We start from the raw sequence: 25,654 nt of genomic DNA on the forward strand, positions 1-25,654 counted from the left end.
TAGAAGTCCCAGTCCTCTTCCACATGATTTTTAAACAATATTTGTTGTGGCTAGAAGAGTTAACATAAGACCTACCGTCTACCAGATGTTTTTTTTAGTGTTTAATGTAGTATTGTTGGCAGTGCCGTACAGCAGATCTCCAGAGTTTATTCATCTTCCTTAACTGAGACTTTACACTCCTTGTTTAGTAACTCCGCATTTCCCATGACCCTAACCCTGGCCAACACCATTCCACCATTTGGTTATATGAATTTGACTACTTTAGATACAACATGTTAAGTGTATTCATGCAGTATTTCTCTTTCTGTGACTGGCTTGTTTCATTTAATGTTCTCAAGGGGTTCATCCATGTTGTTGAATATTGCAAAATTTCCTTTTCTCAAGGATAAATTGGATTCCATTGTATGTATAAACCACATATTCTTTCCCCATTCATATGTCGATGGGCATCTTGGTTGTTACCACCTCTTAGCTATTCAGAATCACGTTGCAGTGAACAATGGAGTGCAGGTGTCTCGTTGAGAGCCCGATTTTAGTCCTTTTGGGTCAATACCCACAAGTGTGGTTGCTGGATCATACGGTAGTTTTGCTGTTAATGTTCTGAGGGAGCTCCCGTCCTTGCAAGATTGGAAACCCTGCTTTCAGCTGCTCTACAAAAGCAGGTAAAAGGGGATCCTGCATCACTTCCAGTCAGTGTTCTTGATGCTTTCTGTTGTGCGTTTTCTAGATCAACTGGATGACTCTTCTGGCAGCTATGTTATCAAGGATGACACCAAGCCCCACATTCGAATGTGAGTTTGAACAGACTTAGAACCTGGGCGTCCAACCAGTGTGGATATTTTTACCCTCCTTGTGTTCCCCCATAGCTCCTTCCTCACAGGGGCTTTAGCTCCACTCTGGGGAGAAGTGGTAGATTTCTCTGGGTGTATGTGGGAAGCTTTTCCAATATTCCTTCTATCTGGACATCCCATAGACGGTCCCATGGGGACATATTCCCAGGAACCTGGGATAATAGGTAAAGTGAGAGAGATAGAAATACAGGGAGATTATAGTCTCCTTTGAGAGAAAGAGAGAGAGAGAGATGTTAGGCTCCTTTGAAAGAGGGAGAGTGTGAGTCTAGGCTTCGTGGGGAGAGAGATAAAGGGTGAGATGCTAGAATCCTTGGAGAGAGAGAGAGAGATGCTAGGCTTCTTTGAGAGAGAGAGGGGGTAGAGAGATGCTGGTCTACTTTGAGAGAGAGAGGGGGTAATGGTTGGCTCCTTTGAGAGAGAGAGTGAGAGAGAGAGAGAATCTAGGCTCCTTTGAGAAAAGAGAGATATACAGAGACAGAGAGATGCTATGCTTCGAGAGAGAGAGGGATGCTAGTCTCTTTTGAAAGAGAGAGAGAGTTACATGCTAGTCTCCTTTCACAGAGAGAGAAACAGAGAGAGATGCACAGAGAGAGATGATAGGCTCTTTTGTGAGAGAGAGAGAGGGATGATAGGCCACTCTGAGAGAGAGAGAGGGGGGTTGAGAGATTCTAGGTTCCTTAGAGAGTAAGAGAGATATACAGAGACAGAGAGATGCTAGGCTCCTTTGAGAGAGATGCTAGGCTCATTACAGGGAGAGACAGCGGGACAGTGAAGAGAGAGTATCTAGACTAATTTGAGAGAGAGAGAGAAATGCTTGGCTTATTATAGAGAGAGAGACAGACAGAGATGCTATGCAACTCTTAGAGAGAGATTCTAGACTACTGTGAGAAAGAGAGAGAGATGCTAGACACCTTTGAGAGAAAGAGATAGATGCTAGGATCATTTGAGAAAGAGAGAGAGATACTAGACTCATTTGAGAGAGAGAGAGGGAGATACATGCTAGACAACTTAGAGAGAGAGATAGACAGAGAGACAATGAGAGATGATAGGCCCCTTTGTGAGAAGGAGAGATAGAAAGACAGGGAGTTGCTAGGCTCCTTTGGGAGAGACAGAGAGAGAGATTATTGGCTTCTTTGAGAGAGAGAGGGAGAGATATTCTAGGCTACTTTGAGAGAAAGAGAGATATACAGTAACAGAGATATGCTAGGCTCCTTCGAGTGAGAGAGACATGCTCGGCTCCTTTGAATGAGAGAGATAAAGGGATACATGCAAGGCTCCGTTGAGAGACACAGAGAGAGAGTGAGGGATGCTAGGCTCCTTGGAGAGAAAGAGAGAAAAAAGACGGAGATTCTAGTCTCCTTTGAGAAAAAGAGAGATAGTTAGACAGAGAGATGGTAAGCTCTTTTGAAAGAGAGAGAGTGTGATGCTAGTCTTCTTAGTGAGAGTGAGAAAGAGAGAGATGCTAGAATCCTTTGAGAGAGAGAGAGAGATGCTAGTCTCCTTTGAAAGAGAGCGAGTGTGATGGTAGGTATCTTATCGAGATGGAGAAAGATAGAGATCCTAGAATCCCTTTAGAGAGAGAGAGAAAGGGATGCTAGTACACTTTGACGGGGAGGGAGGGAGAGGGAGAGACGATTTACTCCTTGGAGAGAGAAAGAGTGAGAAGGTTGACACTGTTGAGAGCGAGAGAGAGAGAGGGAGAGAAATGCTAAGCTGCTTCGACACAAAGAGAGAGGGAGAGATAGAGATATGCTAGGCTACTTTGAGAGAGAGGGAGGGAGAGATATGCTAGGCTCCTTAGAGAGAGAAAGCGGGATAGATTTGCTAGGCTTCTTTGAGAGAGAGAGAGAGAGCCCGGGAGAGACAGAGAGAGAGATGCTAGGCTCCTTTTAGAGAAAGAAAGATATAGAGAGACAGAGAGACTCCAGGCTACTTTGATAGAGAGAGTGATGCTAGACTCCTTTGAAAGAGAGACAGAGAGAGATACATGCTAGGTTCCGTTGCGAGAGAGAGAGACAGACAGAGAGAGATGAAAGACTCGTTAGAGAGAGGGAGAGAGAGTGAGGGATGCTCGGCGCTTTTGAGAGAAAGAGGGAGATAGAAAGACAGGGAGATTGTAGGCTCCTTTGAGAGAGAGAGAGAGAGAGAGAGAGAGATGCAAATCTTCTTGAGAGAGAGGAAGAGAGAGAGATGCTTGGCTCCATTGAGAGAGAGAGATGCTGAGCTCCTTTGAGAGACAGAGAGAGAGAGATGCTACTCTACTTTGAGAGTGAGAGACATAGGGATGCTAGACTCCTTTCAGAGAGAGAGAGTTATATATGCAAGGATTCTTTGAGAGAGGCAGAGTGAGGGAGAGTGATTCTAGTCTCCTTTGAGAGAAAGAGAGAAAGGTAGAAAGAGAGATGCTGGGCAGATTTGAAAGAGAAATAGTGTGATGCAAGTTCTCTTACGGAGACAGAGAAAGTGAGATGCTAATATGCTTTGATATATATATATGTATATATATGTATATATACTATACTTCTTTGAGAGAGACCGAGAGAGAGGGAGAGAGATGCTATTCTACTTTAAGAGAGAGAGAGAGAGAGGGCTGGTAGGCTCCTTTGAGATAGAGATAGAGAGAGATGGTAGGCTTCTTTGAGAGAGAGAGTGAGAGAGAGAGTGTCTAGTCTGATTTGGGAGGAAGAGAGAAATGTAGACGGATAGATATTAGGCTCCTTTGAAAGACAGACAGTGTGATGCTAGGCTTCTTAGGAAGAGAGAGAAAGAGAGCGATGCTAGAATCCTTTGAGAGAGAGAGAGAGATGCTAGGCTTCTTTGAGAGAGAGAGAGTCAGAGTGAGACAGAGAGATAGAGATTCTAAGTTCCTTTGAGAGAGTGAGAGCAATACACGCTGGCTCCTTGAGAGAGAGATAAACAGAGAGACAGAGAGAGAGGGAGAGAGAAGATAGGCTCCTTAGAGAGAGAGAGAGGTTGAGGGATGCTAGGCTCCTTTGAGAGAAATAGAGAGGGATAGAAAGACTGAGACTCTAGTCTATTTGAGAGAAAGAGGGAGAGATAGAGAGATGTTATGCTCCTTTGAAAGAGGGATAGTGTGGTGCTAGGCTTCTTAGGGAGAGAGAGAATTAGAGAGATGCTGGAATCTTAGAGAGAGAGAGAGAGAGATGCTAGGCTTCTCTGAGAGAGAGACAGAGTGAGACAGAGAGATAGAGATTCTGGGTTCCTTTGAGAGAGAGAGAGCAATACATGCTGGCTCTTTGAGAGAGAGATAAACAGAGAGAGACAGAGAGGATATAGGCTCCTTTGAGAGAGACATGCTAGGATTCTTTGAGAGAATTAAGTAAAGAGAAAAAGTATGCAATTATACTGACTTTTATAATTACCTATAGAAGTACATTTCCCAGTGTTTTCTGTTTGTTTGGATTCAGATAGCTGTCTCATTTAATTTAATTATTCAGTCTGAAGAAATTCCTGTAGCATTTATATTCCTTGTGTAGGTGTAATTCACATGTCATACAATTCATCCCCTTAAAATACACAATAGAGTGGTGGCTGGTATATTCGCAGAGCTGTGCCACCATTGCTACCATCAATTTTCAGATATTTTCATTATGACACAAGGGAGAACTGTCCCTAGCCGTAGGTAATCACGAATCTACTTTCTGTCCTGTAGGCTCGGCTCTTCTGGACATTTCCTATAAGTGAGAATCATACAATGTGTGAATCTTTGTGTTTTCCTCCAGTTAGCATGAAAACTTAGGGTTTCACCCATGTTGTGTGTATCAGAACTTCATATTTCTCATGGCTGAATAATTCTCTCCCTTTAATGTTCCTTGTAAGACATGTCAGCTAGCAACAAGTTTCCTCAGTTTTTATTTACCTAAGGATGTCTTTTTCCACCTTCATCTGTGAAAGGTAATTTGCTGGATATAAGATTCTTGTTTGAGTTTTTACTTCCAGCAATGAGAACATGTTGTCCCCACTGCCTTCCAACTGCTATCATGTCTGATGAGAAGTCAGCTGTTAAGCTTACTGGAGTGTACATGTATATCACTTTATTTTTCTCTTTTTGCCTATAAGATCTTTATCTTTGGCTTTCGGTATTTTGCCTATGATGTGCCCAGATGGAGTGCTCTTTGTGTGTATGCTACTTGGAATTTATAGAGTTTCTTGGATGTATGTATTGCTTTTTGGTCACATTTTGGGAATTTTCTGCCATTAAATACTTTAAATATTTTTCTGTTCCTTTCTCCAATCCTGCTTGTATTCGCATTGCACGTGTGGCTGCACTTATTGATGCCCCACATTTCTCTGTGGCTCTTCGTTTTGCTTCACTCATTAATTTTTCTCTCTGTTCTGCAAAATCCATAGTCTCCATGGATCTCGCTTTAAGTTGGCTGCTGGTTACTTCTGCCAGCTCAAATCTACATTTTGGTTATGGTTCTTAACTCCAAGATTTCCATTTGGTTCTAAAAAAATACAATTTCTACCTCTCAATAGTATTCTCTCTTTGATGAGCTTTTTTCACTGTACCTTCCTTTAGCTCTTTACGTATGAGAGCTGTGAGGAAAGGTACCCACTTTGTCCCTGCCTGCACCTCCCAGGAGTAGAGCACTCCAAGTAGAGCTTCTGATACACAGTGCATGGGTTTGGTAGGTAAGGTTACAAGTCATGCCTCAGATGCCACAAACTCACTATTCTTACCGACAAATACTCAGTTGTCCTGAATGAATATTTCTTAAAATGCTGTATACCTTTAGGATAACTTCTAGAGACTATAACGGCCTTAAAAATAATTTTTACCTATTACTTTGTTGATTTACAATTTGTCTTTCTAGAAGTCCCAGTCCTCTTCCACATGATTTTTAAACAATATTTGTTGTGGCTAGAAGAGTTAACATAAGACCTACCGTCTACCAGATGTTTTTTTTAGTGTTTAATGTAGTATTGTTGGCAGTGCCGTACAGCAGATCTCCAGAGTTTATTCATCTTCCTTAACTGAGACTTTACATTCCTTGTTTAGTAACTCCGCATTTCCCATGACCTAACCCTGGCCAACACCATTCCACCATTTGGTTATATGAATTTGACTACTTTAGATACTACATGTTAAGTGTATTCATGCAGTATTTCTCTTTCTGTGACTGGCTTGTTTCACTTAATGTTCTCAAGGGGTTCATCCATGTTGTTGCATATTGCAAAATTTCCTTTTCTCAAGGATAAATTGGATTCCATTGTATGTATAAACCACATATTCTTTCCCCATTCATATGTCGATGGGCATCTTGGTTGTTACCACCTCTTAGCTATTCAGAATCACGTTGCAGTGAACAATGGAGTGCAGGTGTCTCGTTGAGAGCACGATTTTAGTCCTTTTGGGTCAATACCCACAAGTGTGGTTGCTGGATCATACGGTAGTTCTGCTGTTAGTGTTCTGAGGGAGCTCCCGTCCTTGCAAGCTTGGAAACCCTGCTTTCAGCTGCTCTACAAAAGCAGGTAAAAGGGGATCCTGCATCACTTCCAGTCAGTGTTCTTGATGCTTTCTGTTGTGCGTTTTCTAGATCAACTGGATGACTCTTCTGGCAGCTATGTTATCAAGGATGACACCAAGCCCCACATTCGAATGTGAGTTTGAACAGACTTAGAACCTGGGCGTCCAACCAAAGTGTGGATATTTTTACCCTCCTTGTGTTCCCCCATAGCTCCTTCCTCACAGGGGCTTTAGCTCCACTCTGGGGAGAAGTGGTAGATTTCTCTGGGTGTATGTGGGAAGCTTTTCCAATATTCCTTCTATCTGGACATCCCATAGATGGTCCCATGGGGACATATTCCCAGGAACCTGGGATAATAGGTAAAGTGAGAGAGATAGAAATACAGGGAGATTATAGTCTCCTTTGAGAGAAAGAGAGAGAGAGAGATGTTAGGCTCCTTTGAAAGAGGGAGAGTGTGAGTCTAGGCTTCGTAGGGAGAGAGATAAAGGGTGAGATGCTAGAATCCTTGGACAGAGAGAGAGATATGCTAGGCTTCTTTGAGAGAGAGAGGGGGTAGAGAGATGCTGGTCTACTTTGAGAGAGAGAGGGGGTAATGGTTGGCTCCTTTGAGAGAGAGAGTGAGAGAGAGAGAGAATCTAGGCTCCTTTGAGAAAAGAGAGATATACAGAGACAGAGAGATGCTATGCTTCGAGAGAGAGAGGGATGCTAGTCTCTTTTGAAAGAGAGAGAGAGTTACATGCTAGTCTCCTTTCACAGAGAGAGAAACAGAGAGAGATGCACAGAGAGAGATGATAGGCTCTTTTGTGAGAGAGAGAGAGGGATGATAGGCCACTCTGAGAGAGAGAGAGGGGGGTTGAGAGATTCTAGGTTCCTTAGAGAGTAAGAGAGATATACAGAGACAGAGAGATGCTAGGCTCCTTTGAGAGAGATGCTAGGCTCATTACAGGGAGAGACAGCGGGACAGTGAAGAGAGAGTATCTAGACTAATTTGAGAGAGAGAGAGAAATGCTTGGCTTATTATAGAGAGAGAGACAGACAGAGATGCTATGCAACTCTTAGAGAGAGATTCTAGACTACTGTGAGAAAGAGAGAGAGATGCTAGACACCTTTGAGAGAAAGAGATAGATGCTAGGATCATTTGAGAAAGAGAGAGAGATACTAGACTCATTTGAGAGAGAGAGAGGGAGATACATGCTAGACAACTTAGAGAGAGAGATAGACAGAGAGACAATGAGAGATGATAGGCCCCTTTGTGAGAAGGAGAGATAGAAAGACAGGGAGTTGCTAGGCTCCTTTGGGAGAGACAGAGAGAGAGATGATTGGCTTCTTTGAGAGAGAGAGGGAGAGATATTCTAGGCTACTTTGAGAGAAAGAGAGATATACAGTAACAGAGATATGCTAGGCTCCTTCGAGTGAGAGAGACATGCTCGGCTCCTTTGAATGAGAGAGATAAAGGGATACATGCAAGGCTCCGTTGAGAGACACAGAGAGAGAGTGAGGGATGCTAGGCTCCTTGGAGAGAAAGAGAGAAAAAAGACGGAGATTCTAGTCTCCTTTGAGAAAAAGAGTGATAGTTAGACAGAGAGATGGTAAGCTCTTTTGAAAGAGAGAGAGTGTGATGCTAGTCTTCTTAGTGAGAGTGAGAAAGAGAGAGATGCTAGAATCCTTTGAGAGAGAGAGAGAGATGCTAGTCTCCTTTGAAAGAGAGCGAGTGTGATGGTAGGTATCTTATCGAGATGGAGAAAGATAGAGATCCTAGAATCCTTTTAGAGAGACAGAGAAAGGGATGCTAGTACACTTTGACGGGGAGGGAGGGAGAGGGAGAGACGATTTACTCCTTGGAGAGAGAAAGAGTGAGAAGGTTGACACTGTTGAGAGCGAGAGAGAGAGAGGGAGAGAAATGCTAAGCTGCTTCGAGACAAAGAGAGAGGGAGAGATAGAGATATGCTAGGCTACTTTGAGAGAGAGGGAGGGAGAGATATGCTAGGCTCCTTAGAGAGAGAAAGCGGGATAGATTTGCTAGGCTTCTTTGAGAGAGAGAGAGAGAGCCCGGGAGAGACAGAGAGAGAGATGCTAGGCTCCTTTTAGAGAAAGAAAGATATAGAGAGACAGAGAGACTCCAGGCTACTTTGATAGAGAGAGTGATGCTAGACTCCTTTGAAAGAGAGACAGAGAGAGATACATGCTAGGTTCCGTTGCGAGAGAGAGAGACAGACAGAGAGAGATGAAAGACTCGTTAGAGAGAGGGAGAGAGAGTGAGGGATGCTCGGCGCTTTTGAGAGAAAGAGGGAGATAGAAAGACAGGGAGATTGTAGGCTCCTTTGAGAGAGAGAGAGAGAGAGAGAGAGAGAGATGCAAATCTTCTTGAGAGAGAGGAAGAGAGAGAGATGCTTGGCTCCATTGAGAGAGAGAGATGCTGAGCTCCTTTGAGAGACAGAGAGAGAGAGATGCTACTCTACTTTGAGAGTGAGAGACATAGGGATGCTAGACTCCTTTCAGAGAGAGAGAGTTATATATGCAAGGATTCTTTGAGAGAGGCAGAGTGAGGGAGAGTGATTCTAGTCTCCTTTGAGAGAAAGAGAGAAAGGTAGAAAGAGAGATGCTGGGCAGATTTGAAAGAGAAAGAGTGTGATGCAAGGTCTCTTACGGAGACAGAGAAAGTGAGATGCTAATATGCTTTGATATATATATATGTATATATATGTATATATACTATACTTCTTTGAGAGAGACCGAGAGAGAGGGAGAGAGATGCTATTCTACTTTAAGAGAGAGAGAGAGAGAGGGCTGGTAGGCTCCTTTGAGATAGAGATAGAGAGAGATGGTAGGCTTCTTTGAGAGAGAGAGTGAGAGAGAGAGTGTCTAGTCTGATTTGGGAGGAAGAGAGAAATGTAGACGGATAGATATTAGGCTCCTTTGAAAGACAGACAGTGTGATGCTAGGCTTCTTAGGAAGAGAGAGAAAGAGAGCGATGCTAGAATCCTTTGAGAGAGAGAGAGAGATGCTAGGCTTCTTTGAGAGAGAGAGAGTCAGAGTGAGACAGAGAGATAGAGATTCTAAGTTCCTTTGAGAGAGTGAGAGCAATACACGCTGGCTCCTTGAGAGAGAGATAAACAGAGAGACAGAGAGAGAGGGAGAGAGAAGATAGGCTCCTTAGAGAGAGAGAGAGGTTGAGGGATGCTAGGCTCCTTTGAGAGAAATAGAGAGGGATAGAAAGACTGAGACTCTAGTCTATTTGAGAGAAAGAGGGAGAGATAGAGAGATGTTATGCTCCTTTGAAAGAGGGATAGTGTGGTGCTAGGCTTCTTAGGGAGAGAGAGAATTAGAGAGATGCTGGAATCTTAGAGAGAGAGAGAGAGAGATGCTAGGCTTCTCTGAGAGAGAGACAGAGTGAGACAGAGAGATAGAGATTCTGGGTTCCTTTGAGAGAGAGAGAGCAATACATGCTGGCTCTTTGAGAGAGAGATAAACAGAGAGAGACAGAGAGGATATAGGCTCCTTTGAGAGAGACATGCTAGGATTCTTTGAGAGAATTAAGTAAAGAGAAAAAGTATGCAATTATACTGACTTTTATAATTACCTATAGAAGTACATTTCCCAGTGTTTTCTGTTTGTTTGGATTCAGATAGCTGTCTCATTTAATTTAATTATTCAGTCTGAAGAAATTCCTGTAGCATTTATATTCCTTGTGTAGGTGTAATTCACATGTCATACAATTCATCCCCTTAAAATACACAATAGAGTGGTGGCTGGTATATTCGCAGAGCTGTGCCACCATTGCTACCATCAATTTTCAGATATTTTCATTATGACACAAGGGAGAACTGTCCCTAGCCGTAGGTAATCACGAATCTACTTTCTGTCCTGTAGGCTCGGCTCTTCTGGACATTTCCTATAAGTGAGAATCATACAATGTGTGAATCTTTGTGTTTTCCTCCAGTTAGCATGAAAACTTAGGGTTTCACCCATGTTGTGTGTATCAGAACTTCATATTTCTCATGGCTGAATAATTCTCTCCCTTTAATGTTCCTTGTAAGACATGTCAGCTAGCAACAAGTTTCCTCAGTTTTTATTTACCTAAGGATGTCTTTTTCCACCTTCATCTGTGAAAGGTAATTTGCTGGATATAAGATTCTTGTTTGAGTTTTTACTTCCAGCAATGAGAACATGTTGTCCCCACTGCCTTCCAACTGCTATCATGTCTGATGAGAAGTCAGCTGTTAAGCTTACTGGAGTGTACATGTATATCACTTTATTTTTCTCTTTTTGCCTATAAGATCTTTATCTTTGGCTTTCGGTATTTTGCCTATGATGTGCCCAGATGGAGTGCTCTTTGTGTGTATGCTACTTGGAATTTATAGAGTTTCTTGGATGTATGTATTGCTTTTTGGTCACATTTTGGGAATTTTCTGCCATTAAATACTTTAAATATTTTTCTGTTCCTTTCTCCAATCCTGCTTGTATTCGCATTGCACGTGTGGCTGCACTTATTGATGCCCCACATTTCTCTGTGGCTCTTCGTTTTGCTTCACTCATTAATTTTTCTCTCTGTTCTGCAAAATCCATAGTCTCCATGGATCTCGCTTTAAGTTGGCTGCTGGTTACTTCTGCCAGCTCAAATCTACATTTTGGTTATGGTTCTTAACTCCAAGATTTCCATTTGGTTCTAAAAAAATACAATTTCTACCTCTCAATAGTATTCTCTCTTTGATGAGCTTTTTTCACTGTACCTTCCTTTAGCTCTTTACGTATGAGAGCTGTGAGGAAAGGTACCCACTTTGTCCCTGCCTGCACCTCCCAGGAGTAGAGCACTCCAAGTAGAGCTTCTGATACACAGTGCATGGGTTTGGTAGGTAAGGTTACAAGTCATGCCTCAGATGCCACAAACTCACTATTCTTACCGACAAATACTCAGTTGTCCTGAATGAATATTTCTTAAAATGCTGTATACCTTTAGGATAACTTCTAGAGACTATAACGGCCTTAAAAATAATTTTTACCTATTACTTTGTTGATTTACAATTTGTCTTTCTAGAAGTCCCAGTCCTCTTCCACATGATTTTTAAACAATATTTGTTGTGGCTAGAAGAGTTAACATAAGACCTACCGTCTACCAGATGTTTTTTTTAGTGTTTAATGTAGTATTGTTGGCAGTGCCGTACAGCAGATCTCCAGAGTTTATTCATCTTCCTTAACTGAGACTTTACACTCCTTGTTTAGTAACTCCGCATTTCCCATGACCTAACCCTGGCCAACACCATTCCACCATTTGGTTATATGAATTTGACTACTTTAGATACTACATGTTAAGTGTATTCATGCAGTATTTCTCTTTCTGTGACTGGCTTGTTTCACTTAATGTTCTCAAGGGGTTCATCCATGTTGTTGCATATTGCAAAATTTCCTTTTCTCAAGGATAAATTGGATTCCATTGTATGTATAAACCACATATTCTTTCCCATTCATATGTCGATGGGCATCTTGGTTGTTACCACCTCTTAGCTATTCAGAATCACGTTGCAGTGAACAATGGAGTGCAGGTGTCTCGTTGAGAGCCCGATTTTAGTCCTTTTGGGTCAATACCCACAAGTGTGGTTGCTGGATCATACGGTAGTTCTGCTGTTAGTGTTCTGAGGGAGCTCCCGTCCTTGCAAGCTTGGAAACCCTGCTTTCAGCTGCTCTACAAAAGCAGGTAAAAGGGGATCCTGCATCACTTCCAGTCAGTGTTCTTGATGCTTTCTGTTGTGCGTTTTCTAGATCAACTGGATGACTCTTCTGGCAGCTATGTTATCAAGGATGACACCAAGCCCCACATTCGAATGTGAGTTTGAACAGACTTAGAACCTGGGCGTCCAACCAAAGTGTGGATATTTTTACCCTCCTTGTGTTCCCCCATAGCTCCTTCCTCACAGGGGCTTTAGCTCCACTCTGGGGAGAAGTGGTAGATTTCTCTGGGTGTATGTGGGAAGCTTTTCCAATATTCCTTCTATCTGGACATCCCATAGATGGTCCCATGGGGACATATTCCCAGGAACCTGGGATAATAGGTAAAGTGAGAGAGATAGAAATACAGGGAGATTATAGTCTCCTTTGAGAGAAAGAGAGAGAGAGAGATGTTAGGCTCCTTTGAAAGAGGGAGAGTGTGAGTCTAGGCTTCGTAGGGAGAGAGATAAAGGGTGAGATGCTAGAATCCTTGGACAGAGAGAGAGATATGCTAGGCTTCTTTGAGAGAGAGAGGGGGGAGAGAGATGCTGGTCTACTTTGAGAGAGAGAGGGGGTAATGGTTGGCTCCTTTGAGAGAGAGAGTGAGAGAGAGAGAGAATCTAGGCTCCTTTGAGAAAAGAGAGATATATAGAGACAGAGAGATGCTATGCTTCGAGAGAGAGAGGGATGCTAGTCTCTTTTGAAAGAGAGAGAGAGTTACATGCTAGTCTCCTTTCACAGAGAGAGAAACAGAGAGAGATGCACAGAGAGAGATGATAGGCTCTTTTGTGAGAGAGAGAGAGAGGGATGATAGGCCACTCTGAGAGAGAGAGAGGGGGGTTGAGAGATTCTAGGTTCTTTAGAGAGTAAGAGAGATATACAGAGACAGAGAGATGCTAGGCTCCGCTCCTTTGAGAGAGATGCTAGGCTCATTACAGGGAGAGACAGCGGGACAGTGAAGAGAGAGTATCTAGACTAATTTGAGAGAGAGAGAGAAATGCTTGGCTTATTATAGAGAGAGAGACAGACAGAGATGCTATGCAACTCTTAGAGAGAGATTCTAGACTACTGTGAGAAAGAGAGAGAGATGCTAGACACCTTTGAGAGAAAGAGATAGATGCTAGGATCATTTGAGAAAGAGAGAGAGATACTAGACTCATTTGAGAGAGAGAGAGGGAGATACATGCTAGACAACTTAGAGAGAGAGATAGACAGAGAGACAATGAGAGATGATAGGCCCCTTTGTGAGAAGGAGAGATAGAAAGACAGGGAGTTGCTAGGCTCCTTTGGGAGAGACAGAGAGAGAGATGATTGGCTTCTTTGAGAGAGAGAGGGAGAGATATTCTAGGCTACTTTGAGAGAAAGAGAGATATACAGTAACAGAGATATGCTAGGCTCCTTCGAGTGAGAGAGACATGCTCGGCTCCTTTGAATGAGAGAGATAAAGGGATACATGCAAGGCTCCGTTGAGAGACACAGAGAGAGAGAGTGAGGGATGCTAGGCTCCTTGGAGAGAAAGAGAGAAAAAAGACGGAGATTCTAGTCTCCTTTGAGAAAAAGAGAGATAGTTAGACAGAGAGATGGTAAGCTCTTTTGAAAGAGAGAGAGTGTGATGCTAGTCTTCTTAGTGAGAGTGAGAAAGAGAGAGATGCTAGAATCCTTTGAGAGAGAGAGAGAGATGCTAGTCTCCTTTGAAAGAGAGCGAGTGTGATGGTAGGTATCTTATCGAGATGGAGAAAGATAGAGATCCTAGAATCCCTTTAGAGAGAGAGAGAAAGGGATGCTAGTACACTTTGACGGGGAGGGAGGGAGAGGGAGAGACGATTTACTCCTTGGAGAGAGAAAGAGTGAGAAGGTTGACACTGTTGAGAGCGAGAGAGAGAGAGGGAGAGAAATGCTAAGCTGCTTCGAGACAAAGAGAGAGGGAGAGATAGAGATATGCTAGGCTACTTTGAGAGAGAGGGAGGGAGAGATATGCTAGGCTCCTTAGAGAGAGAAAGCGGGATAGATTTGCTAGGCTTCTTTGAGAGAGAGAGAGAGAGAGCCCGGGAGAGACAGAGAGAGAGATGCTAGGCTCCTTTTAGAGAAAGAAAGATATAGAGAGACAGAGAGACTCCAGGCTACTTTGATAGAGAGAGTGATGCTAGACTCCTTTGAAAGAGAGACAGAGAGAGATACATGCTAGGTTCCGTTGCGAGAGAGAGAGACAGACAGAGAGAGATGAAAGACTCGTTAGAGAGAGGGAGAGAGAGTGAGGGATGCTCGGCGCTTTTGAGAGAAAGAGGGAGATAGAAAGACAGGGAGATTGTAGGCTCCTTTGAGAGAGAGAGAGAGAGAGAGAGAGAGAGAGAGATGCAAATCTTCTTGAGAGAGAGGAAGAGAGAGAGATGCTTGGCTCCATTGAGAGAGAGAGATGCTGAGCTCCTTTGAGAGACAGAGAGAGAGAGATGCTACTCTACCTTGAGAGTGAGAGACATAGGGATGCTAGACTCCTTTCAGAGAGAGAGAGTTATATATGCAAGGATTCTTTGAGAGAGGCAGAGTGAGGGAGAGTGATTCTAGTCTCCTTTGAGAGAAAGAGAGAAAGGTAGAAAGAGAGATGCTGGGCAGATTTGAAAGAGAAAGAGTGTGATGCAAGGTCTCTTACGGAGACAGAGAAAGTGAGATGCTAATATGCTTTGATATATATATATGTATATATATGTATATATACTATACTTCTTTGAGAGAGACCGAGAGAGAGGGAGAGAGATGCTATTCTACTTTAAGAGAGAGAGAGAGAGAGGGCTGGTAGGCTCCTTTGAGATAGAGATAGAGAGAGATGGTAGGCTTCTTTGAGAGAGAGAGTGAGAGAGAGAGTGTCTAGTCTGATTTGGGAGGAAGAGAGAAATGTAGACGGATAGATATTAGGCTCCTTTGAAAGACAGACAGTGTGATGCTAGGCTTCTTAGGAAGAGAGAGAAAGAGAGCGATGCTAGAATCCTTTGAGAGAGAGAGAGAGATGCTAGGCTTCTTTGAGAGAGAGAGAGTCAGAGTGAGACAGAGAGATAGAGATTCTAAGTTCCTTTGAGAGAGTGAGAGCAATACACGCTGGCTCCTTGAGAGAGAGATAAACAGAGAGACAGAGAGAGAGGGAGAGAGAAGATAGGCTCCTTAGAGAGAGAGAGAGGTTGAGGGATGCTAGGCTCCTTTGAGAGAAATAGAGAGGGATAGAAAGACTGAGACTCTAGTCTATTTGAGAGAAAGAGGGAGAGATAGAGAGATGTTATGCTCCTTTGAAAGAGGGATAGTGTGGTGCTAGGCTTCTTAGGGAGAGAGAGAATTAGAGAGATGCTGGAATCTTAGAGAGAGAGAGAGAGAGATGCTAGGCTTCTCTGAGAGAGAGACAGAGTGAGACAGAGAGATAGAGATTCTGGGTTCCTTTGAGAGAGAGAGAGCAATACATGCTGGCTCTTTGAGAGAGAGATAAACAGAGAGAGACAGAGAGGATATAGGCTCCTTTGAGAGAGACATGCTAGGATTCTTTGAGAGAATTAAGTAAAGAGAAAAAGTATGCAATTATACTGACTTTTATAATTACCTATAGAAGTACATTTCCCAGTGTTTTCTGTTTGTTTGGATTCAGATAGCTGTCTCATTTAATTTAATTATTCAGTCTGAAGAAATTCCTGTAGCATTTATATTCCTTGTGTAGGTGTAATTCACATGTCATACAATTCATCCCCTTAAAATACACAATAGAGTGGTGGCTGGTATATTCGCAGAGCTGTGCCACCATTGCTACCATCAATTTTCAGATATTTTCATTATGACACAAGGGAGAACTGTCCCTAGCCGTAGGTAATCACGAATCTACTTTCTGTCCTGTAGGCTCGGCTCTTCTGGACATTTCCTATAAGTGAGAATCATACAATGTGTGAATCTTTGTGTTTTCCTCCAGTTAGCATGAAAACTTAGGGTTTCACCCATGTTGTGTGTATCAGAACTTCATATTTCTCATGGCTGAATAATTCTCTCCCTTTAATGTTCCTTGTAAGACATGTCAGCTAGCAACAAGTTTCCTCAGTTTTTATTTACCTAAGGATGTCTTTTTCCACCTTCATCTGTGAAAGGTAATTTGCTGGGTATAAGATTCTTGTTTGAGTTTTTACTTCCAGCAATGAGAACATGTTGTCCCCACTGCCTTCCAACTGCTATCATGTCTGATGAGAAGTCAGCTGTTAAGCTTACTGGAGTGTACATGTATATCACTTTATTTTTCTCTTTTTGCCTATAAGATCTTTATCTTTGGCTTTCGGTATTTTGCCTATGATGTGCCCAGATGGAGTGCTCTTTGTGTGTATGCTACTTGGAATTTATAGAGTTTCTTGGATGTATGTATTGCTTTTTGGTCACATTTTGGGAATTTTCTGCCATTAAATACTTTAAATATTTTTCTGTTCCTTTCTCCAATCCTGCTTGTATTCGCATTGCACGTGTGGCTGCACTTATTGATGCCCCACATTTCTCTGTGGCTCTTCGTTTTGCTTCACTCATTAATTTTTCTCTCTGTTCTGCAAAATCCATAGTCTCCATGGATCTCGCTTTAAGTTGGCTGCTGGTTACTTCTGCCAGCTCAAATCTACATTTTGGTTATGGTTCTTAACTCCAAGATTTCCATTTGGTTCTAAAAAAATACAATTTCTACCTCTCAATAGTATTCTCTCTTTGATGAGCTTTTTTCACTGTACCTTCCTTTAGCTCTTTACGTATGAGAGCTGTGAGGAAAGGTACCCACTTTGTCCCTGCCTGCACCTCCCAGGAGTAGAGCACTCCAAGTAGAGCTTCTGATACACAGTGCATGGGTTTGGTAGGTAAGGTTACAAGTCATGCCTCAGATGCCACAAACTCACTATTCTTACCGACAAATACTCAGTTGTCCTGAATGAATATTTCTTAAAATGCTGTATACCTTTAGGATAACTTCTAGAGACTATAACGGCCTTAAAAATAATTTTTACCTATTACTTTGTTGATTTACAATTTGTCTTTCTAGAAGTCCCAGTCCTCTTCCAGATGATTTTTAAACAATATTTGTTGTGGCTAGAAGAGTTAACATAAGACCTACCGTCTACCAGATGTTTTTTTTAGTGTTTAATGTAGTATTGTTGGCAGTGCCGTACAGCAGATCTCCAGAGTTTATTCATCTTCCTTAACTGAGACTTTACACTCCTTGTTTAGTAACTCCGCATTTCCCATGACCCTAACCCTGGCCAACACCATTCCACCATTTGGTTATATGAATTTGACTACTTTAGATACTACATGTTAAGTGTATTCATGCAGTATTTCTCTTTCTGTGACTGGCTTGTTTCACTTAATGTTCTCAAGGGGTTCATCCATGTTGTTGCATATTGCAAAATTTCCTTTTCTCAAGGATAAATTGGATTCCATTGTATGTATAAACCACATATTCTTTCCCCATTCATATGTCGATGGGCATCTTGGTTGTTACCACCTCTTAGCTATTCAGAATCACGTTGCAGTGAACAATGGAGTGCAGGTGTCTCGTTGAGAGCCCGATTTTAGTCCTTTTGGGTCAATACCCACAAGTGTGGTTGCTGGATCATACGGTAGTTCTGCTGTTAGTGTTCTGAGGGAGCTCCCGTCCTTGCAAGCTTGGAAACCCTGCTTTCAGCTGCTCTACAAAAGCAGGTAAAAGGGGATCCTGCATCACTTCCAGTCAGTGTTCTTGATGCTTTCTGTTGTGCGTTTTCTAGATCAACTGGATGACTCTTCTGGCAGCTATGTTATCAAGGATGACACCAAGCCCCACATTCGAATGTGAGTTTGAACAGACTTAGAACCTGGGCGTCCAACCAAAGTGTGGATATTTTTACCCTCCTTGTGTTCCCCCATAGCTCCTTCCTCACAGGGGCTTTAGCTCCACTCTGGGGAGAAGTGATAGATTTCTCTGGGTGTATGTGGGAAGCTTTTCCAATATTAATTCTATCTGGACATCCCATAGATGGTCCCATGGGGACATATTCCCAGGAACCTGGGATAATAGGTAAAGTGAGAGAGATAGAAATACAGGGAGATTATAGTCTCCTTTGAGAGAAAGAGAGAGAGAGAGATGTTAGGCTCCTTTGAAAGAGGGAGAGTGTGAGTCTAGGCTTCGTAGGGAGAGAGATAAAGGGTGAGATGCTAGAATCCTTGGACAGAGAGAGAGATATGCTAGGCTTCTTTGAGAGAGAGAGGGGGGAGAGAGATGCTGGTCTACTTTGAGAGAGAGAGGGGGTAATGGTTGGCTCCTTTGAGAGAGAGAGTGAGAGAGAGAGAGAATCTAGGCTCCTTTGAGAAAAGAGAGATATACAGAGACAGAGAGATGCTATGCTTCGAGAGAGAGAGGGATGCTAGTCTCTTTTGAAAGAGAGAGAGAGTTACATGCTAGTCTCCTTTCACAGAGAGAGAAACAGAGAGAGATGCACAGAGAGAGATGATAGGCTCTTTTGTGAGAGAGAGAGAGGGATGATAGGCCACTCTGAGAGAGAGAGAGGGGGGTTGAGAGATTCTAGGTTCCTTAGAGAGTAAGAGAGATATACAGAGACAGAGAGATGCTAGGCTCCTTTGAGAGAGATGCTAGGCTCATTACAGGGAGAGACAGCGGGACAGTGAAGAGAGAGTATCTAGACTAATTTGAGAGAGAGAGAGAAATGCTTGGCTTATTATAGAGAGAGAGACAGACAGAGATGCTATGCAACTCTTAGAGAGAGATTCTAGACTACTGTGAGAAAGAGAGAGAGATGCTAGACACCTTTGAGAGAAAGAGATAGATGCTAGGATCATTTGAGAAAGAGAGAGAGATACTAGACTCATTTGAGATAGAGAGAGGGAGATACATGCTAGACAACTTAGAGAGAGAGATAGACAGAGAGACAATGAGAGATGATAGGCCCCTTTGTGAGAAGGAGAGATAGAAAGACAGGGAGTTGCTAGGCTCCTTTGGGAGAGACAGAGAGAGAGATGATTGGCTTCTTTGAGAGAGAGAGGGAGAGATATTCTAGGCTACTTTGAGAGAAAGAGAGATATACAGTAACAGAGATATGCTAGGCTCCTTCGAGTGAGAGAGACATGCTCGGCTCCTTTGAATGAGAGAGATAAAGGGATACATGCAAGGCTCCGTTGAGAGACACAGAGAGAGAGAGTGAGGGATGCTAGGCTCCTTGGAGAGAAAGAGAGAAAAAAGACGGAGATTCTAGTCTCCTTTGAGAAAAAGAGAGATAGTTAGACAGAGAGATGGTAAGCTCTTTTGAAAGAGAGAGAGTGTGATGCTAGTCTTCTTAGTGAGAGTGAGAAAGAGAGAGATGCTAGAATCCTTTGAGAGAGAGAGAGAGATGCTAGTCTCCTTTGAAAGAGAGCGAGTGTGATGGTAGGTATCTTATCGAGATGGAGAAAGATAGAGATCCTAGAATCCCTTTAGAGAGAGAGAGAAAGGGATGCTAGTACACTTTGACGGGGAGGGAGGGAGAGGGAGAGACGATTTACTCCTTGGAGAGAGAAAGAGTGAGAAGGTTGACACTGTTGAGAGCGAGAGAGAGAGAGGGAGAGAAATGCTAAGCTGCTTCGAGACAAAGAGAGAGGGAGAGATAGAGATATGCTAGGCTACTTTGAGAGAGAGGGAGGGAGAGATATGCTAGGCTCCTTAGAGAGAGAAAGCGGGATAGATTTGCTAGGCTTCTTTGAGAGAGAGAGAGAGAGAGCCCGGGAGAGACAGAGAGAGAGATGCTAGGCTCCTTTTAGAGAAAGAAAGATATAGAGAGACAGAGAGACTCCAGGCTACTTTGATAGAGAGAGTGATGCTAGACTCCTTTGAAAGAGAGACAGAGAGAGATACATGCTAGGTTCCGTTGCGAGAGAGAGAGACAGACAGAGAGAGATGAAAGACTCGTTAGAGAGAGGGAGAGAGAGTGAGGGATGCTCGGCGCTTTTGAGAGAAAGAGGGAGATAGAAAGACAGGGAGATTGTAGGCTCCTTTGAGAGAGAGAGAGAGAGAGAGAGAGAGAGATGCAAATCTTCTTGAGAGAGAGGAAGAGAGAGAGATGCTTGGCTCCATTGAGAGAGAGAGATGCTGAGCTCCTTTGAGAGACAGAGAGAGAGAGATGCTACTCTACCTTGAGAGTGAGAGACATAGGGATGCTAGACTCCTTTCAGAGAGAGAGAGTTATATATGCATGGATTCTTTGAGAGAGGCAGAGTGAGGGAGAGTGATTCTAGTCTCCTTTGAGAGAAAGAGAGAAAGGTAGAAAGAGAGATGCTGGGCAGATTTGAAAGAGAAAGAGTGTGATGCAAGGTCTCTTACGGAGACAGAGAAAGTGAGATGCTAATATGCTTTGATATATATATATGTATATATATGTATATATACTATACTTCTTTGAGAGAGACCGAGAGAGAGGGAGAGAGATGCTATTCTACTTTAAGAGAGAGAGAGAGAGAGGGCTGGTAGGCTCCTTTGAGATAGAGATAGAGAGAGATGGTAGGCTTCTTTGAGAGAGAGAGTGAGAGAGAGAGTGTCTAGTCTGATTTGGGAGGAAGAGAGAAATGTAGACGGATAGATATTAGGCTCCTTTGAAAGACAGACAGTGTGATGCTAGGCTTCTTAGGAAGAGAGAGAAAGAGAGCGATGCTAGAATCCTTTGAGAGAGAGAGAGAGATGCTAGGCTTCTTTGAGAGAGAGAGAGTCAGAGTGAGACAGAGAGATAGAGATTCTAAGTTCCTTTGAGAGAGTGAGAGCAATACACGCTGGCTCCTTGAGAGAGAGATAAACAGAGAGACAGAGAGAGAGGGAGAGAGAAGATAGGCTCCTTAGAGAGAGAGAGAGGTTGAGGGATGCTAGGCTCCTTTGAGAGAAATAGAGAGGGATAGAAAGACTGAGACTCTAGTCTATTTGAGAGAAAGAGGGAGAGATAGAGAGATGTTATGCTCCTTTGAAAGAGGGATAGTGTGGTGCTAGGCTTCTTAGGGAGAGAGAGAATTAGAGAGATGCTGGAATCTTAGAGAGAGAGAGAGAGAGATGCTAGGCTTCTCTGAGAGAGAGACAGAGTGAGACAGAGAGATAGAGATTCTGGGTTCCTTTGAGAGAGAGAGAGCAATACATGCTGGCTCTTTGAGAGAGAGATAAACAGAGAGAGACAGAGAGGATATAGGCTCCTTTCAGAGAGAGATGCTAGGATTCTTTGAGAGAATTAAGTAAAGAGAAAAAGTATGCAATTATACTGACTTTTTTAATTACCTATAGAAGTACATTTCCCTGTGTTTTCTGTTTGTTTGGATTCAGATAGCTGTCTCATTTAATTTAATTATTCAGTCTGAAGAAATTCCTGTAGCATTTATATTCCTTGTGTAGGTGTAATTCACATGTCATACAATTCATCCCCTTAAAATACACAATAGAGTGGTGGCTGGTATATTCGCAGAGCTGTGCCACCATTGCTACCATCAATTTTCAGATATTTTCATTATGACACAAGGGAGAACTGTCCCTAGCCGTAGGTAATCACGAATCTACTTTCTGTCCTGTAGGCTCGGCTCTTCTGTACATTTCCTATAAGTGAGAATCATACAATGTGTGAATCTTTGTGTTTTCCTCCAGTTAGCATGAAAACTTAGGGTTTCACCCATGTTGTGTGTATCAGAACTTCATATTTCTCATGGCTGAATAATTCTCTCCCTTTAATGTTCCTTGTAAGACATGTCAGCTAGCAACAAGTTTCCTCAGTTTTTATTTACCTAAGGATGTCTTTTTTCACCTTCATCTGTGAAAGGTAATTTGCTGGATATAAGATTCTTGTTTGAGTTTTTACTTCCAGCAATGAGAACATGTTGTCCCCACTGCCTTCCAACTGCTATCATGTCTGATGAGAAGTCAGCTGTTAAGCTTACTGGAGTGTACATGTATATCACTTTATTTTTCTCTTTTTGCCTATAAGATCTTTATCTTTGGCTTTCGGTATTTTGCCTATGATGTGCCCAGATGGAGTGCTCTTTGTGTGTATGCTACTTGGAATTTATAGAGTTTCTTGGATGTATGTATTGCTTTTTGGTCACATTTTGGGAATTTTCTGCCATTAAATACTTTAAATATTTTTCTGTTCCTTTCTCCAATCCTGCTTGTATTCGCATTGCACGTGTGGCTGCACTTATTGATGCCCCACATTTCTCTGTGGCTCTTCGTTTTGCTTCACTCATTAATTTTTCTCTCTGTTCTGCAAAATCCATAGTCTCCATGGATCTCGCTTTAAGTTGGCTGCTGGTTACTTCTGCCAGCTCAAATCTACATTTTGGTTATGGTTCTTAACTCCAAGATTTCCATTTGGTTCTAAAAAAATACAATTTCTACCTCTCAATAGTATTCTCTCTTTGATGAGCTTTTTTCACTGTACCTTCCTTTAGCTATTTACGTATGAGAGCTGTGAGGAAAGGTACCCACTTTGTCCCTGCCTGCACCTCCCAGGAGTAGAGCACTCCAAGTAGAGCTTCTGATACACAGTGCATGGGTTTGGTAGGTAAGGTTACAAGTCATGCCTCAGATGCCACAAACTCACTATTCTTACCGACAAATACTCAGTTGTCCTGAATGAATATTTCTTAAAATGCTGTATACCTTTAGGATAACTTCTAGAGACTATAACGGCCTTAAAAATAATTTTTACCTATTACTTTGTTGATTTACAATTTGTCTTTCTAGAAGTCCCAGTCCTCTTCCACATGATTTTTAAACAATATTTGTTGTGGCTAGAAGAGTTAACATAAGACCTACCGTCTACCAGATGTTTTTTTTAGTGTTTAATGTAGTATTGTTGGCAGTGCCGTACAGCAGATCTCCAGAGTTTATTCATCTTCCTTAACTGAGACTTTACACTCCTTGTTTAGTAACTCCGCATTTCCCATGACCCTAACCCTGGCCAACACCATTCCACCATTTGGTTATATGAATTTGACTACTTTAGATACAACATGTTAAGTGTATTCATGCAGTATTTCTCTTTCTGTGACTGGCTTGTTTCATTTAATGTTCTCAAGGGGTTCATCCATGTTGTTGAATATTGCAAAATTTCCTTTTCTCAAGGATAAATTGGATTCCATTGTATGTATAAACCACATATTCTTTCCCCATTCATATGTCGATGGGCATCTTGGTTGTTACCACCTCTTAGCTATTCAGAATCACGTTGCAGTGAACAATGGAGTGCAGGTGTCTCGTTGAGAGCCCGATTTTAGTCCTTTTGGGTCAATACCCACAAGTGTGGTTGCTGGATCATACGGTAGTTTTGCTGTTAATGTTCTGAGGGAGCTCCCGTCCTTGCAAGATTGGAAACCCTGCTTTCAGCTGCTCTACAAAAGCAGGTAAAAGGGGATCCTGCATCACTTCCAGTCAGTGTTCTTGATGCTTTCTGTTGTGCGTTTTCTAGATCAACTGGATGACTCTTCTGGCAGCTATGTTATCAAGGATGACACCAAGCCCCACATTCGAATGTGAGTTTGAACAGACTTAGAACCTGGGCGTCCAACCAGTGTGGATATTTTTACCCTCCTTGTGTTCCCCCATAGCTCCTTCCTCACAGGGGCTTTAGCTCCACTCTGGGGAGAAGTGGTAGATTTCTCTGGGTGTATGTGGGAAGCTTTTCCAATATTCCTTCTATCTGGACATCCCATAGACGGTCCCATGGGGACATATTCCCAGGAACCTGGGATAATAGGTAAAGTGAGAGAGATAGAAATACAGGGAGATTATAGTCTCCTTTGAGAGAAAGAGAGAGAGAGAGATGTTAGGCTCCTTTGAAAGAGGGAGAGTGTGAGTCTAGGCTTCGTGGGGAGAGAGATAAAGGGTGAGATGCTAGAATCCTTGGAGAGAGAGAGAGAGATGCTAGGCTTCTTTGAGAGAGAGAGGGGGTAGAGAGATGCTGGTCTACTTTGAGAGGGAGAGGGGGTAATGGTTGGCTCCTTTGAGAGAGAGAGTGAGAGAGAGAGAGAATCTAGGCTCCTTTGAGAAAAGAGAGATATACAGAGACAGAGAGATGCTATGCTTCGAGAGAGAGAGGGATGCTAGTCTCTTTTGAAAGAGAGAGAGAGTTACATGCTAGTCTCCTTTCACAGAGAGAGAAACAGAGAGAGATGCACAGAGAGAGATGATAGGCTCTTTTGTGAGAGAGAGAGAGGGATAATAGGCCACTCTGAGAGAGAGAGAGGGGGGTTGAGAGATTCTAGGTTCCTTAGAGAGTAAGAGAGATATACAGAGACAGAGAGATGCTAGGCTCCTTTGAGAGAGATGCTAGGCTCATTACAGAGAGAGACAGCGGGACAGTGAATAGAGAGTATCTAGACTAATTTGAGAGAGAGAGAGAAATGCTTGGCTTATTATAGAGAGAGAGACAGACAGAGATGCTATGCAACTCTTAGAGAGAGATTCTAGACTACTGTGAGAAAGAGAGAGAGATGCTAGACACCTTTGAGAGAAAGAGATAGATGCTAGGATCATTTGAGAAAGAGAGAGAGATACTAGACTCATTTGAGAGAGAGAGAGGGAGATACATGCTAGACAACTTAGAGAGAGAGATAGACAGAGAGACACTGAGAGATGATAGGCCCCTTTGTGAGAAGGAGAGATAGAAAGACAGGGAGTTGCTAGGCTCCTTTGGGATAGACAGAGAGAGAGATGATTGGCTTCTTTGAGAGAGAGAGGGAGAGATATTCTAGGCTACTTTGAGAGAAAGAGAGATATACAGTAACAGAGATATGCTAGGCTCCTTCGAGTGAGAGAGACATGCTCGGCTCCTTTGAATGAGAGAGATAAAGGGATACATGCAAGGCTCCGTTGAGAGACACAGAGAGAGAGTGAGGGATGCTAGGCTCCTTGGAGAGAAAGAGAGAAAAAAGACGGAGATTCTAGTCTCCTTTGAGAAAAAGAGAGATAGTTAGACAGAGAGATGGTAAGCTCTTTTGAAAGAGAGAGAGTGTGATGCTAGTCTTCTTAGTGAGAGTGAGAAAGAGAGAGATGCTAGAATCCTTTGAGAGAGAGAGAGAGATGCTAGTCTCCTTTGAAAGAGAGCGAGTGTGATGGTAGGTATCTTATCGAGATGGAGAAAGATAGAGAGCCTAGAATCCCTTTAGAGAGAGAGAGAAAGGGATGCTAGTACACTTTGACGGGGAGGGAGGGAGAGGGAGAGACGATTTACTCCTTGGAGAGAGAAAGAGTGAGAAGGTTGACACTGTTGAGAGCGAGAGAGAGAGAGGGAGAGAAATGCTAAGCTGCTTCGAGACAAAGAGAGAGGGAGAGATAGAGATATGCTAGGCTACTTTGAGAGAGAGGGAGGGAGAGATATGCTAGGCTCCTTAGAGAGAGAAAGCGGGATAGATTTGCTAGGCTTCTTTGAGAGAGAGAGAGAGAGAGCCCGGGAGAGACAGAGAGAGAGAGATGCTAGGCTCCTTTTAGAGAAAGAAAGATATAGAGAGACTGAGAGACTCCAGGCTACTTTGATAGAGAGAGTGATGCTAGACTCCTTTGAAAGAGAGACAGAGAGAGATACATGCTAGGTTCCGTTGCGAGAGAGAGAGACAGACAGAGAG

This window comes from Manis pentadactyla, chromosome 15 (assembly GCF_030020395.1).
Source record: "Manis pentadactyla isolate mManPen7 chromosome 15, mManPen7.hap1, whole genome shotgun sequence".
Lineage (NCBI taxonomy): Eukaryota > Metazoa > Chordata > Mammalia > Pholidota > Manidae > Manis > Manis pentadactyla.